This window comes from Equus caballus, chromosome 20 (genome assembly GCF_041296265.1).
Source record: "Equus caballus isolate H_3958 breed thoroughbred chromosome 20, TB-T2T, whole genome shotgun sequence".
NCBI lineage: Eukaryota > Metazoa > Chordata > Mammalia > Perissodactyla > Equidae > Equus > Equus caballus.
The window spans coordinates 6525911-6535828 of record NC_091703.1 but is presented as its reverse complement, the minus strand read 5'-3'; the positions used below and the strand labels follow the sequence as shown (position 1 = coordinate 6535828).

The 9918-nt window shown below is 44.8% G+C and overlaps 1 long non-coding RNA gene across 1 annotated transcript; it reads left to right on the top strand.

Annotated features, from left to right (window-relative positions):
- Positions 1 to 389: 389 nt before the first annotated feature.
- LOC138919331 (uncharacterized) lies at positions 390 to 5629 on the top strand. The gene is made up of 3 exons (XR_011429457.1): positions 390 to 501; positions 1076 to 1139; positions 1547 to 5629. It is a non-coding gene; the product is annotated as an uncharacterized lncRNA (long non-coding RNA).
- Positions 5630 to 9918: the final 4289 nt, after the last annotated feature.

Below are 9918 nucleotides of genomic sequence, written 5' to 3'. Positions count from 1 at the left end.
ATCGTGCATCTTCTTCAGAATCTCTGATATTCTAGGCTGCGTCATATATCTCCAAAAGAGAGACTGAATGCTCGTGGGTTCCCTATCTTGTTGACCTCCAACCTTTTTTTCTAGCAGGGTGTGGGAGTCTCCCAGGGCTGTTGAGGCAGAATGTCACAATTGGGTGTCTTGAAACAACAGGCACTTACTTTGTCAGTCTTGGAGGCTGGGCGTTCAGAACTGGGGTGGGGGTGGGGGGGCGGGCACCCGCCGTGCTGTCTCTGAAGGCTTCGAGGGAGGATCTGTGCTGCACTTTTCCTGAGCCTCTGGTCTTGCCGGCGGTCCTTGGTGTTCCGTGACTGTGGACGCATCGCTCCAGTCTCTGCTTCTGTCATTGCATGCATTCTTCCCATGTGTCTCTTCTCCTGTCTTACAGGGACACCCGATATGTTGGATTAGCACTGCTTTAATTGAGGATGACCTCGTCTTAACCTGATTACATCTGCAAAGACCTGTTTCCCAGTAAGGTCTCATTCACAGGTAGCAGGAGTACAGACTTCAACATATTGAACATTTTGGAAGACACGATTCAACCCCTTACAGACAGCTGTTAATATTTCCTAAAACTAGGACTCCAAGACACACATTCAGGGAAATGGTACCCCAGGAACTTGCGATGTGATTAGGATTCACCAGCTAGGTACATGGTGCATCCCTTAGGGCAGGATTCTTGACGTGATATCAAGGGGTTTGTGCCCTTGGATGAGAAAAAAGATTACATCTATATTTGTACTATCTCTGATTGAAATTCAGCATTTCCTTCATTTCTGAGTGCAGGCAACAAACCACAGTAATATCACTAGTTCTGGTGACTTGTCGCCAACAGAAGTCGGATATTTCCATCTCACACTACAGTTCCTGCAGGTGTCTTGCGATGTCATTTATAGTCATCGCCATTTCACAGTCACAGTGGTTATGAGACCTGGCACTAGATCTTGTTATTTAAGGTGTTAAGAAGGAAATACTATAGCACAAACCGGTTCTAATACCTTGGTAAGCGTATTTCAACGACCTTGTTTCCTTTTATATGTTTAAGAGCACTTCTGAGAAGAAGACTGCAGGCCTCGAGGGACAGCCAAAGGCGCCACGGCTCAAAAAAGGTAAGAACTGCTGTCCCCAGTCATGCTCCTTGTGACCTGAACAGCCCAGCTTCCAGAGAAGGTTTAACTGAGAGACAAACACTAGCAGGATCTTTTCATTTTCACAAACAAAGAATTAACAAATAAGCCAAACACAGATATTATAAAACACTTTATTTGTAAATAAAAGACCCAATTAGGGCAAAAATGTAAAAATGAAATACACGTAGGTACAATAAGGTAGCTTATACAATAATCTTCAATTATTGTCACTCTGTATTGATTATAAATAGATCATATTCCCAAGGAAAGATTTGTCTAGATATCAGGGTGTAATTTGGAAACTCTTTATATGTGCATAAGAGTATCTCAATAATTTACTGGAAAACACGTATTCCTTTTTGTGTGTGTTCAAATGTATCAAATAGTTGAAAATATTCAACTGTGTTCCCTGCGAGACCTGGGAAGTCCTGGGCACACCGGGCTGATCTCTCAGCTGTGTGAGTGAGCGTGGTCACGTTTCCACCCGACTCTTGGTAGAAGTCACCGTGACTGAAGGCTCCCGGGGGCGATGACTCCAGGAGCACTCTGGCCTCATGAAAGCACCAGAGCATCGAAAGACCCGCTGACCAGCTCTGCCTCTGAAGGGTCATGGACCTAGGCCTGCCCCTAATCGTCTGAGCCTCTCTGTCCTCTTCTGTGATGAAGGGGGATGCCAGTGTGTGTCCTGCCTCTCTCGAGGCCACTGGGAGATTCGGCTGAGATAACAGATGTCAAAGCGCTTTGTGAACTGTCAAAGTGCTGTATGAATATGAAACATGGAACAAGTCTTTAATTTCATGTGGCAACATTAATATGGGTATAAATTGATCTCGTTCTCTTGTATTATAAGAAGAAAATTAACCTGTCTGTTTTTCTCCTCCCTGCTGGACGCTAAGCCCAAGGTCCCCCATCGTTAAGTGCCCAGAAAGGCTTTGCAGATCCCAGCAAGGCTGCAGGGAAGTAGGCCTGGAAAGTTGCTGGGCTTCCATTCGCCGCCTCCTTTCCCTCAGGGTGCCCCAGTGCCCTCGCCGGCCAGGCTCTCCCGCTTGGGCCCTCTGAGCCCGGGAGCATGGCCTGTGCTTCCCATCTTCTCAGTCCTTTAGACTGTACCATCCTGCAGGCAGTTCACACAGGGCGTGGGCCCCACCTGGGCTGCACCTTAGAACCACCTGGGGAAGCTTTCCCTCCTTATCCAGGACCTCAGCCTCCAGCCGGACGATACGTCGGAGTCTCTGAGGGAACGCCTGGCCGGCAGTAGTTTAAAGGCGGACCCAGGTGATTGGAATGTGCTGCTCCAGTCGAAAGCACTACTTGGCTGTTGCCTGGAGGTTCATTGGAAAAATGGACTTCCTGTTCATCTGTTAGCCAGTGACGGTGTTCTCCCTCCCAGAGAGCCCTTCTTTTAACCCAGGCAACCTTCTTAACAGTCTTTTGAAAGAAGTGTCCCTTGAAGGCCCCTGCGCGCACCTCATTCCAGGCCCATACCCATTGCTTCCCTCAGCCTCACAGCCTCCTTCGGGGGGTTACCTTCATTTCAGTTGCGAAAGCTGAGGCTCGGTGATGCCCCATCCAGCTGGGAGAGACAAGCAGTGTGTGTGCCTGACGACATGCATGCTAACTTCCCAGAGCATCACAGTGCCTTTCCGGTGACCAGGCCCCTCCTGCAGAGAAGTGCAGCTGGACAGGGCCCTGCAGCCCGCACTGGCTACTGCACCCCCATCTCTGCCTTCTGCTGCATTAGGAAGAGGATTTCTTGGGTTGGGAGAGGAGATGTGACTTTTGTCCTCTTGACACCTTCCCATGGCCTCTGCTCACCTCTGCTGCTTTGCACACTCATAGGGAGGGCTGGGGGAGACTGGACACAAGCAGGCGGGTGCACAGCCCTGCAGCCGGCAAGAACACACAGAACCAGAGCGTGTGCTCTGCACGTGCAGTCTCTGTCTTCCTCAACCTGGGGCCCTCATCATCTAGGTTGTCACTTGGGGCCTGGAATCCATCCTGCTCAGGGCCGGGCACTCCCCCAAGAGGCTATTGCCCTGTGTGACGCTCTGACTTCCTGAGTCTTAGGCAACTGCCATGGCGGGATTTGAAAGGCCTTATAAAAGGACCCTCCTATTGGGGCTCACTAGTCTTCCCAGGTCTCTGATGTTCTCAGCTTAAAAGCCACTCCTTTGGCAAACCATTACACCGCCAAGAGCCCTGTGTTGAAATGTTTATATTCTGTGGGGATTTATCCATTTATGTACTGTCTGATATCACCCCCCCTAGAGCTCTGTGATAAAGCATGAAAGTACTCTGAGGTCCGGAGTCTGAGTTGTGAGCTCTTGGGCAAATTGCTTACCTTCTTGAGCATCAGTGGTCTCAACAATGAAATGAAGATTTTCATCTTTTCCTCACATATTTCTACAGGACTGAGGTTGGGATCACTGGAGATAATGGACAAGACGTTGATTTTCGTACAGCAAAGCCCACTTGACAATGTGGAAGATAGTTTCATTACTATTGTATTGGTCTGCTTTCCAGGAGGGCAGCTCACTGAGAGTGAGGGAGACAAGGAGCATGTCAGTTTCAAAGGGATGAGTTTGGAGGAAAAGGTGCCATCTGTGGTGATCCTGTCGAGGTTAGGTGCTGCAGTGGGAAGCTCCTGACATCCTGAATATGACCTCAGAGTCTTGGGAATCTGGAGAAGACAGCCTAAGTGGGGAGGAGAGAAAATGAAGTGGGAGATGCAAAACCGCTTCGCTTATTTCACATCTTGTCAGGTGCCGGCTCAGCCCACCACTGAGACAGGTGACAAAGAAACAGAGAACCCTCTACAAGCTCCTGTGTGTATATTTCAGACTCGGCAGGAGGATGGACCACTGACGAAGTATAATATAGACCAGCAGGCAGGGTGGGAGACACCCTAAAGGAAAACAAGGAAACAGGCTGTGCAGTTGGACCTGGCCTCCTGGGATGGACTGGCTGACTGGCACCAGGCGATGTAAGGTGGGCCCTGGGTGTGGTGGCTGACAGGGCCAGAAGAGCATTCACCAGGCCCAGCATCCAAGCCTTGGGAAAGTTGACTTGTGCAATGAGGCAGCAACTTAGTCCTGCAACCAGGCTGGGTGAGGGCAAGCTCAATCCAAAGCACTTCTTTCTGCGGGCACCATGTATCCCTTGTGATTAGAGGGGTTTGGGCACCTGCTTCCTCAGGTGCACCTGCTGTGGTCCAATGGACACAGTACTGGCTGTGGCCTAGGCTCTGCCCTGATTCTCTTCCCAACGGACTGTGTGGCTGTAGGCAAGCCACTTCAGCTCTCTGGATTGCCCTATTCACTTTTAAAAGATGAGGAGATTGGCCTAGATGACCTCTAGGATGCCTTCCAGCTTGGCACCGGTTGCTCTATGATCCAAGACTAGTTTCTAAGGAACTCAAGAAACAATATGGCGTATATGGCTAGAGCCTGTGGGATGGGGGTTTACATATTTTCTGAAATTATAGAGTCTTCATATTAAAAGCAAATACTGAAGTATGGCATGCCTGAAAAAAATTAAACAAAGGGTTACCATATGATCCAGAAATTGCACTTCTGGGTATATACCCAAAAGAACTGACAGCACAGACTCAGACAATTGTATACCAATGTTCACAGCAGCATTATTCACAGTAGCCGAAAGGTGGAAACAACCCGAGTGTCCATTGAAGGATGAAGGGAAACAAAATGTGATATACACATACGATGGGATATTACTCACCCTGAGAAAGGAAAGAAAATTCTGACACATGCTGCTACCTTGAGGACATTATGCTCAGTGAAATAAGCTAGACATAAAAGGACAAATACGTATGATTACACTGATATGACATAGCTAGAGTAGACAGTTCAGAGAGGCAGACGGTAGAATGGTGGTTGCCAGGAGCTGGGAGAGAAGGAAATGGGCAGTTAGTGTTCAATGGGCAGAGTTTCAGTTTGGGAAGATGAAAAGAGTTGTGGAGATGGATGATGGTAGTGGCAGCACAACAGTGTGAATGTTCTTAATGCCACTGAACTGGACACTTCGAAATGGTTAATCTTATGTTATGTATATTTTATCACAAAAAAAAAGGCACATACTAGAATATTCATGTGTTAATGTTTTTAATTTGGTATATAAAATAACGGTAAAGCATAATTTGTGCTGGCTTGTAGACCTCTTACTGGTCTGAATGAAACCGATCATTGAATAATTAATTTAAAAAATGAGTTAAAGTCAGGAATTACTAAAATTTGATGCTTCTATACTATATTTTAATTTAACTCAAAATATTTAAATCTACATTTAATCACCAATCTTCAGGTCTTTTTTTTTGTGTATAGGTTTGCTGAGTGGAGTTCAGCATGGTCTCCCTTGCATAAACCACACCCAAGATATATCATTTACAAATTCTAGTTTCAGGGTTTTTAGCATGGAATGAGATCTTAGAGATACTTTTGAATAAAAATGAATGCAAAATTCTTGTCCATTCTCACTCACTTCTTTTATAATTACTTTGCCTCATCTAATTCCATATGTCTATCTCTATATCAACATAACTGTCTATATAAATATATTTAAATAACTAATCTGTATAAAGTTTTCCCAAAACATTCGATGTACTTTTTTATGGAAACAAAATAACAATTACAACCAGTCTAAACAGGCTTGGGGACAATGCGATTCCAGTTGTTAGTATAGAACTCAATGAGGGGGAGCAGAAGTGTGCAGTACGTGATAAAACGAGTGAAAAGATAAGCCATAAAGTGGGAGAAGATATTTGCGACAAACTGACAAAAGACTAGGATGTCAAATATATAAAGAACTTAACCAAATCAATAAGAAAAAGAAATAACCTAATAAAAAACGGGCTTAACAACTGGACAGGCATAAACCCAAAGAGGAAGTCCAGATGGCTGATACACATGAAAAGAGGCTCAACTTTATTAGTAATCAGGGAAATGCAAACCAAAACCACAGTGAGATACCATTATACATGAGAGAGGCAAAAACTAAAACTTCTGAAAATGCTGATCGTGAGCAAGGCTTGGGAGCAGCAGGAACTCTGATGAAAGTTGTGAACTGCTAACACGTCTTTGGAAAGCAGCTTGCATCATCTGGTGGGACTGAAGATACACACACTCCGTGGTCCCGCAGTTCTGCTCTTAGGAACGCATCCAGGGAAACTTAGGTTAATGTGCAGCGGGGTGCACGCATGTGAAAAGCATGCTTATGGCAGCCTGCTCACCTCAATCCAAATACTCACCACCTCTAGAATAGATACTTGAATTCTAACGTGGTCAAACAACAAAATACACACAACGACAGTGGACGAGCTTATAGCTACACAAAACAATACGAGTAAATCTTCAAAACAAAATACTGAGCAACAGAAGCAAGACAAAGAATATAAGGTGATCACATTTATTTCAGGTTGAAAAGCAGGGAAAACTAAACTCTGGTGCCATTTGGCAATGTATACACGGGTGACTATCTCTGGGGGTGTTATGGGCTGAGCGTTTCATCCTCCCGCAAGTCACGCTGAAGCTCTAACCCCCGATGGGATGTTGTGAAGAGGTGGGGCCTTTGGGAGGTGACCAGGTGTAGATGAGGTCATGAGGGTGGAGCCCTCATGATAGATTTATGAGAAGACACACCAGAGAGCTTACTTCCTCTTCCTCTCTCGGCCATGTGAGGACACAGTGGGCCATCTGCAAGCCAGGAAAGGGTCTCTCACCAGAGCCCAGCCTTGCTGGCACCCTAGTCTCAGACTTCCAGCCTCCAGAACTGTGGGAAATATGTGTCTGTTGTTTAAGCAACCCAGTCTGTGGTGTTTTGTGACGGCAGCCCAGATAGATTACTACAGGGGCTTGGGTGTGTCTGTAATTGGGGAGCACAGGGAGGCTTCTGGGTACTGGCAATGAGCCGTCAAGGAGGGTTACACAGGAGTTCACTTTCTGATTATTTATTAAGCTCTATGTGTATATTTTATTCATGTAAACGTATATAAATCTCAACGCAATAATTTACAGTAAAAACGAAAAAGAAGCAGCATGTAAATGTGCCAGTGAGTAGCTTCCTAGTTGCCCAGCTTCACTGGCATTGCGGCATATCTTATGAGGGAACAGGGAGCAGTGGTTAATTTAGCAACACAGACAGGTGGAGCTGGGGTGGAGGAGATGAGAGGGGCATCTGAGAAAACATGATAAAAATGAAATACTGATATATTCAGGTTGAGAATAGAGGTTCTGAGGGTTATAGTTACATTTTCTTTTCCATTTTATATTGTTTATTACCTAAATCACAATATGACAAATCTAATGCATTTTCCTCTTTTTGGTGACAGTTCTGTTGAACTCCTTCTCTGGCCTAGTCTGTATTTCGGGGAAAATAAGCATTATCTAGGTATTTATAGGTGTAATTTGAATAAGGGCAGAGAAAGGAGTTGCATCCAGAAATAATCTTATCACAATTCATAAAGCATAATAAAAGGATGTAATCTCACAAAATATCCAAAGCCTACCTCTACTTCCAACGTGACCCCGTAGAACCTTGGCAAGCTCTCATGAAACCTGGGCTTCTTGCAATAGAGTTTGAAAACCCTGCTATAAGATGGAGGGACTTAGCACTGGGAGTGTAGGGGGACAAAGGGGTGCTGAGTTATTCCTTACTCTAATAACACATTCTTCATAAGGCCATCATAGCTTTGCTATTTTCGGAGCTTTTGACTTGCGGGTCTGATGACTGTAAGATGCTGAGAGAAGTGGAACTGTTCTCTCCTCCTCTCCCTTCCTGTGGCATCCAGGCATTTCATTCATTGTGGCATTCATTTCATTTGTGTTCAATTTGTGTTTGTTGAATTAAATTCTTGAAAGTATCCAAGTGCAGGGCAAAGAGCTTTGGAGATTGAGAGGAATGAGACTTTCTAAGGGATTATTTCTGAGTGGAAAATGAAGGAAGACTTCATGAAAGGGGAGGGACCTGAGCTCAGCCTTGAAGAATAAACAGGAGTTGGGGATGAGGTTGGATTTGAGAGAGGAGGTTGCAAAGGCACAAGGCAACAAGGACAAAACATGTTTGGAGACTGGGGTCATGCTTATTTGGCTGTCTGTGGAAAATCAGAGGGAGAGAGTTGAGTTGAAGTGGAATTGAGGAGGTTTGTGTTAAGAGACAGTGCACTTTGTTTGCTTCATATGCAATGAGGAAGATGAAAGATTTTGAAACAGAGGTGTGTCTGGGTCCAAGGTCAGTCTGGTGGCAGAATATAGGCTGGATTGGACAAACGACTGGCTGGAGCCAAGGGAATGAGTTAGAGGGCTGATATGAGGGGTCTAGGAAGGAGGTAAGAAAGGCCAGATAGGGCTGAGAGAGCAAATTGAAAGTAAGGGGCAATTGATGCACAAAGAAAGAAAAAGCAGGTATTTGCTAGCTACAGAATAGATTGAGGGGTGCAGGTGGGGACAGAGATGGCTGAGGTTTTCCAGACACGGTGACATGGAGTATGAGGGTGCCATGAATGGAAAAAGAAGCTGGTGTGTGTGGGTAGATAATGAACTGTTTTCTACTTGCTGGGTTTGAGGTGCTGGTAGGATATCTAGGTGGAAACATCCCACAACTGGAAATTTGAAACTGGAGCCTTGGAAAGAGATTGGGGTTGGAGCAACAGATTCAGGAGCCAAGGGTCTGGAAGTGAGCCCTGGATGAGGACTGACCTCAGAGGAAAGAGTGAGGAGCAAAAGAAGAAGATAGGATTTGGTGAAGGAGCATATTTAGGAAGAAGGAAAAAGAAAACATCATGAGCCAAAATCAAAGGATCATATAAAATTTTGTCATTTTGTAGATGAAGAAATTATTTGGCTTTTGGCTCTATCTACTCAGCTCTATGATTCCCATAGCCAGAGCCATTTATACTCCAATTCAGAATTGAGCCAGTGTTAGGCTCTGTGAGGAAGCCCATCATTTCTGATTTTAAGTGGTTCCAGGAAGTTAACTTGTTTATTGACTAGGCTTCTGATATACTATTTGTCTTTGTTGCAGTTTGTAGCTAACCCTATAACAGATGGGGGTGGGGGGAGTCATTATGAATGACAAATGCCTATGACTCTACATGAGAAAGAACAATAAATAATCAATGCAGAGCTCTTAGAATGTGTCAGTTACTATGCTAAGCATTTTCCAAGCATTATCTCAGTTAATCTTTAATCCACTTGACCAGATATCAACATCTTCCCATCTAACAGAAAGGAAACTGATGCTCAGAGTAAGTGAGATCACAAAGCTAGTAGGTAGCAAAGGATTGGATTCCCAGGCAGGCTAACCACAAAGCCCTAGCTTTTAACTACTACATTATCTTGAAAGAGAGAGAAAAGAAGCAGAAATGAGAGCGTGGATGTAAGAAAGATGAGAGTGATAGAACTTTCAAGAAGAATAGTTGAAAATGTTAATTATCAAAGAGTCCTTGAAATGACAGTAGTGGAGGTCCATAAGTCCATAAAGCCAGTTGATCTTTATCTCATGAACAGTAAAGAAGAGTTTAGGGTCTCCTAGAACCCAAGCATAGATCCAATCTCCCCACCTAAAGAAATGCAGAGGCCATCTCTGAGAAGACTTACAATGTAAGTGAGAATCATACAATCTAAAACAAATTCTGAGGAGAGTGATATCAGCAAGATGGCAGAATAGGAGTTTCCTACTGTCATCCCCCCGGAGGACAATGATTTTTACAATCACCCACAGATAAAAGTACTTTTATGGGAGTTCA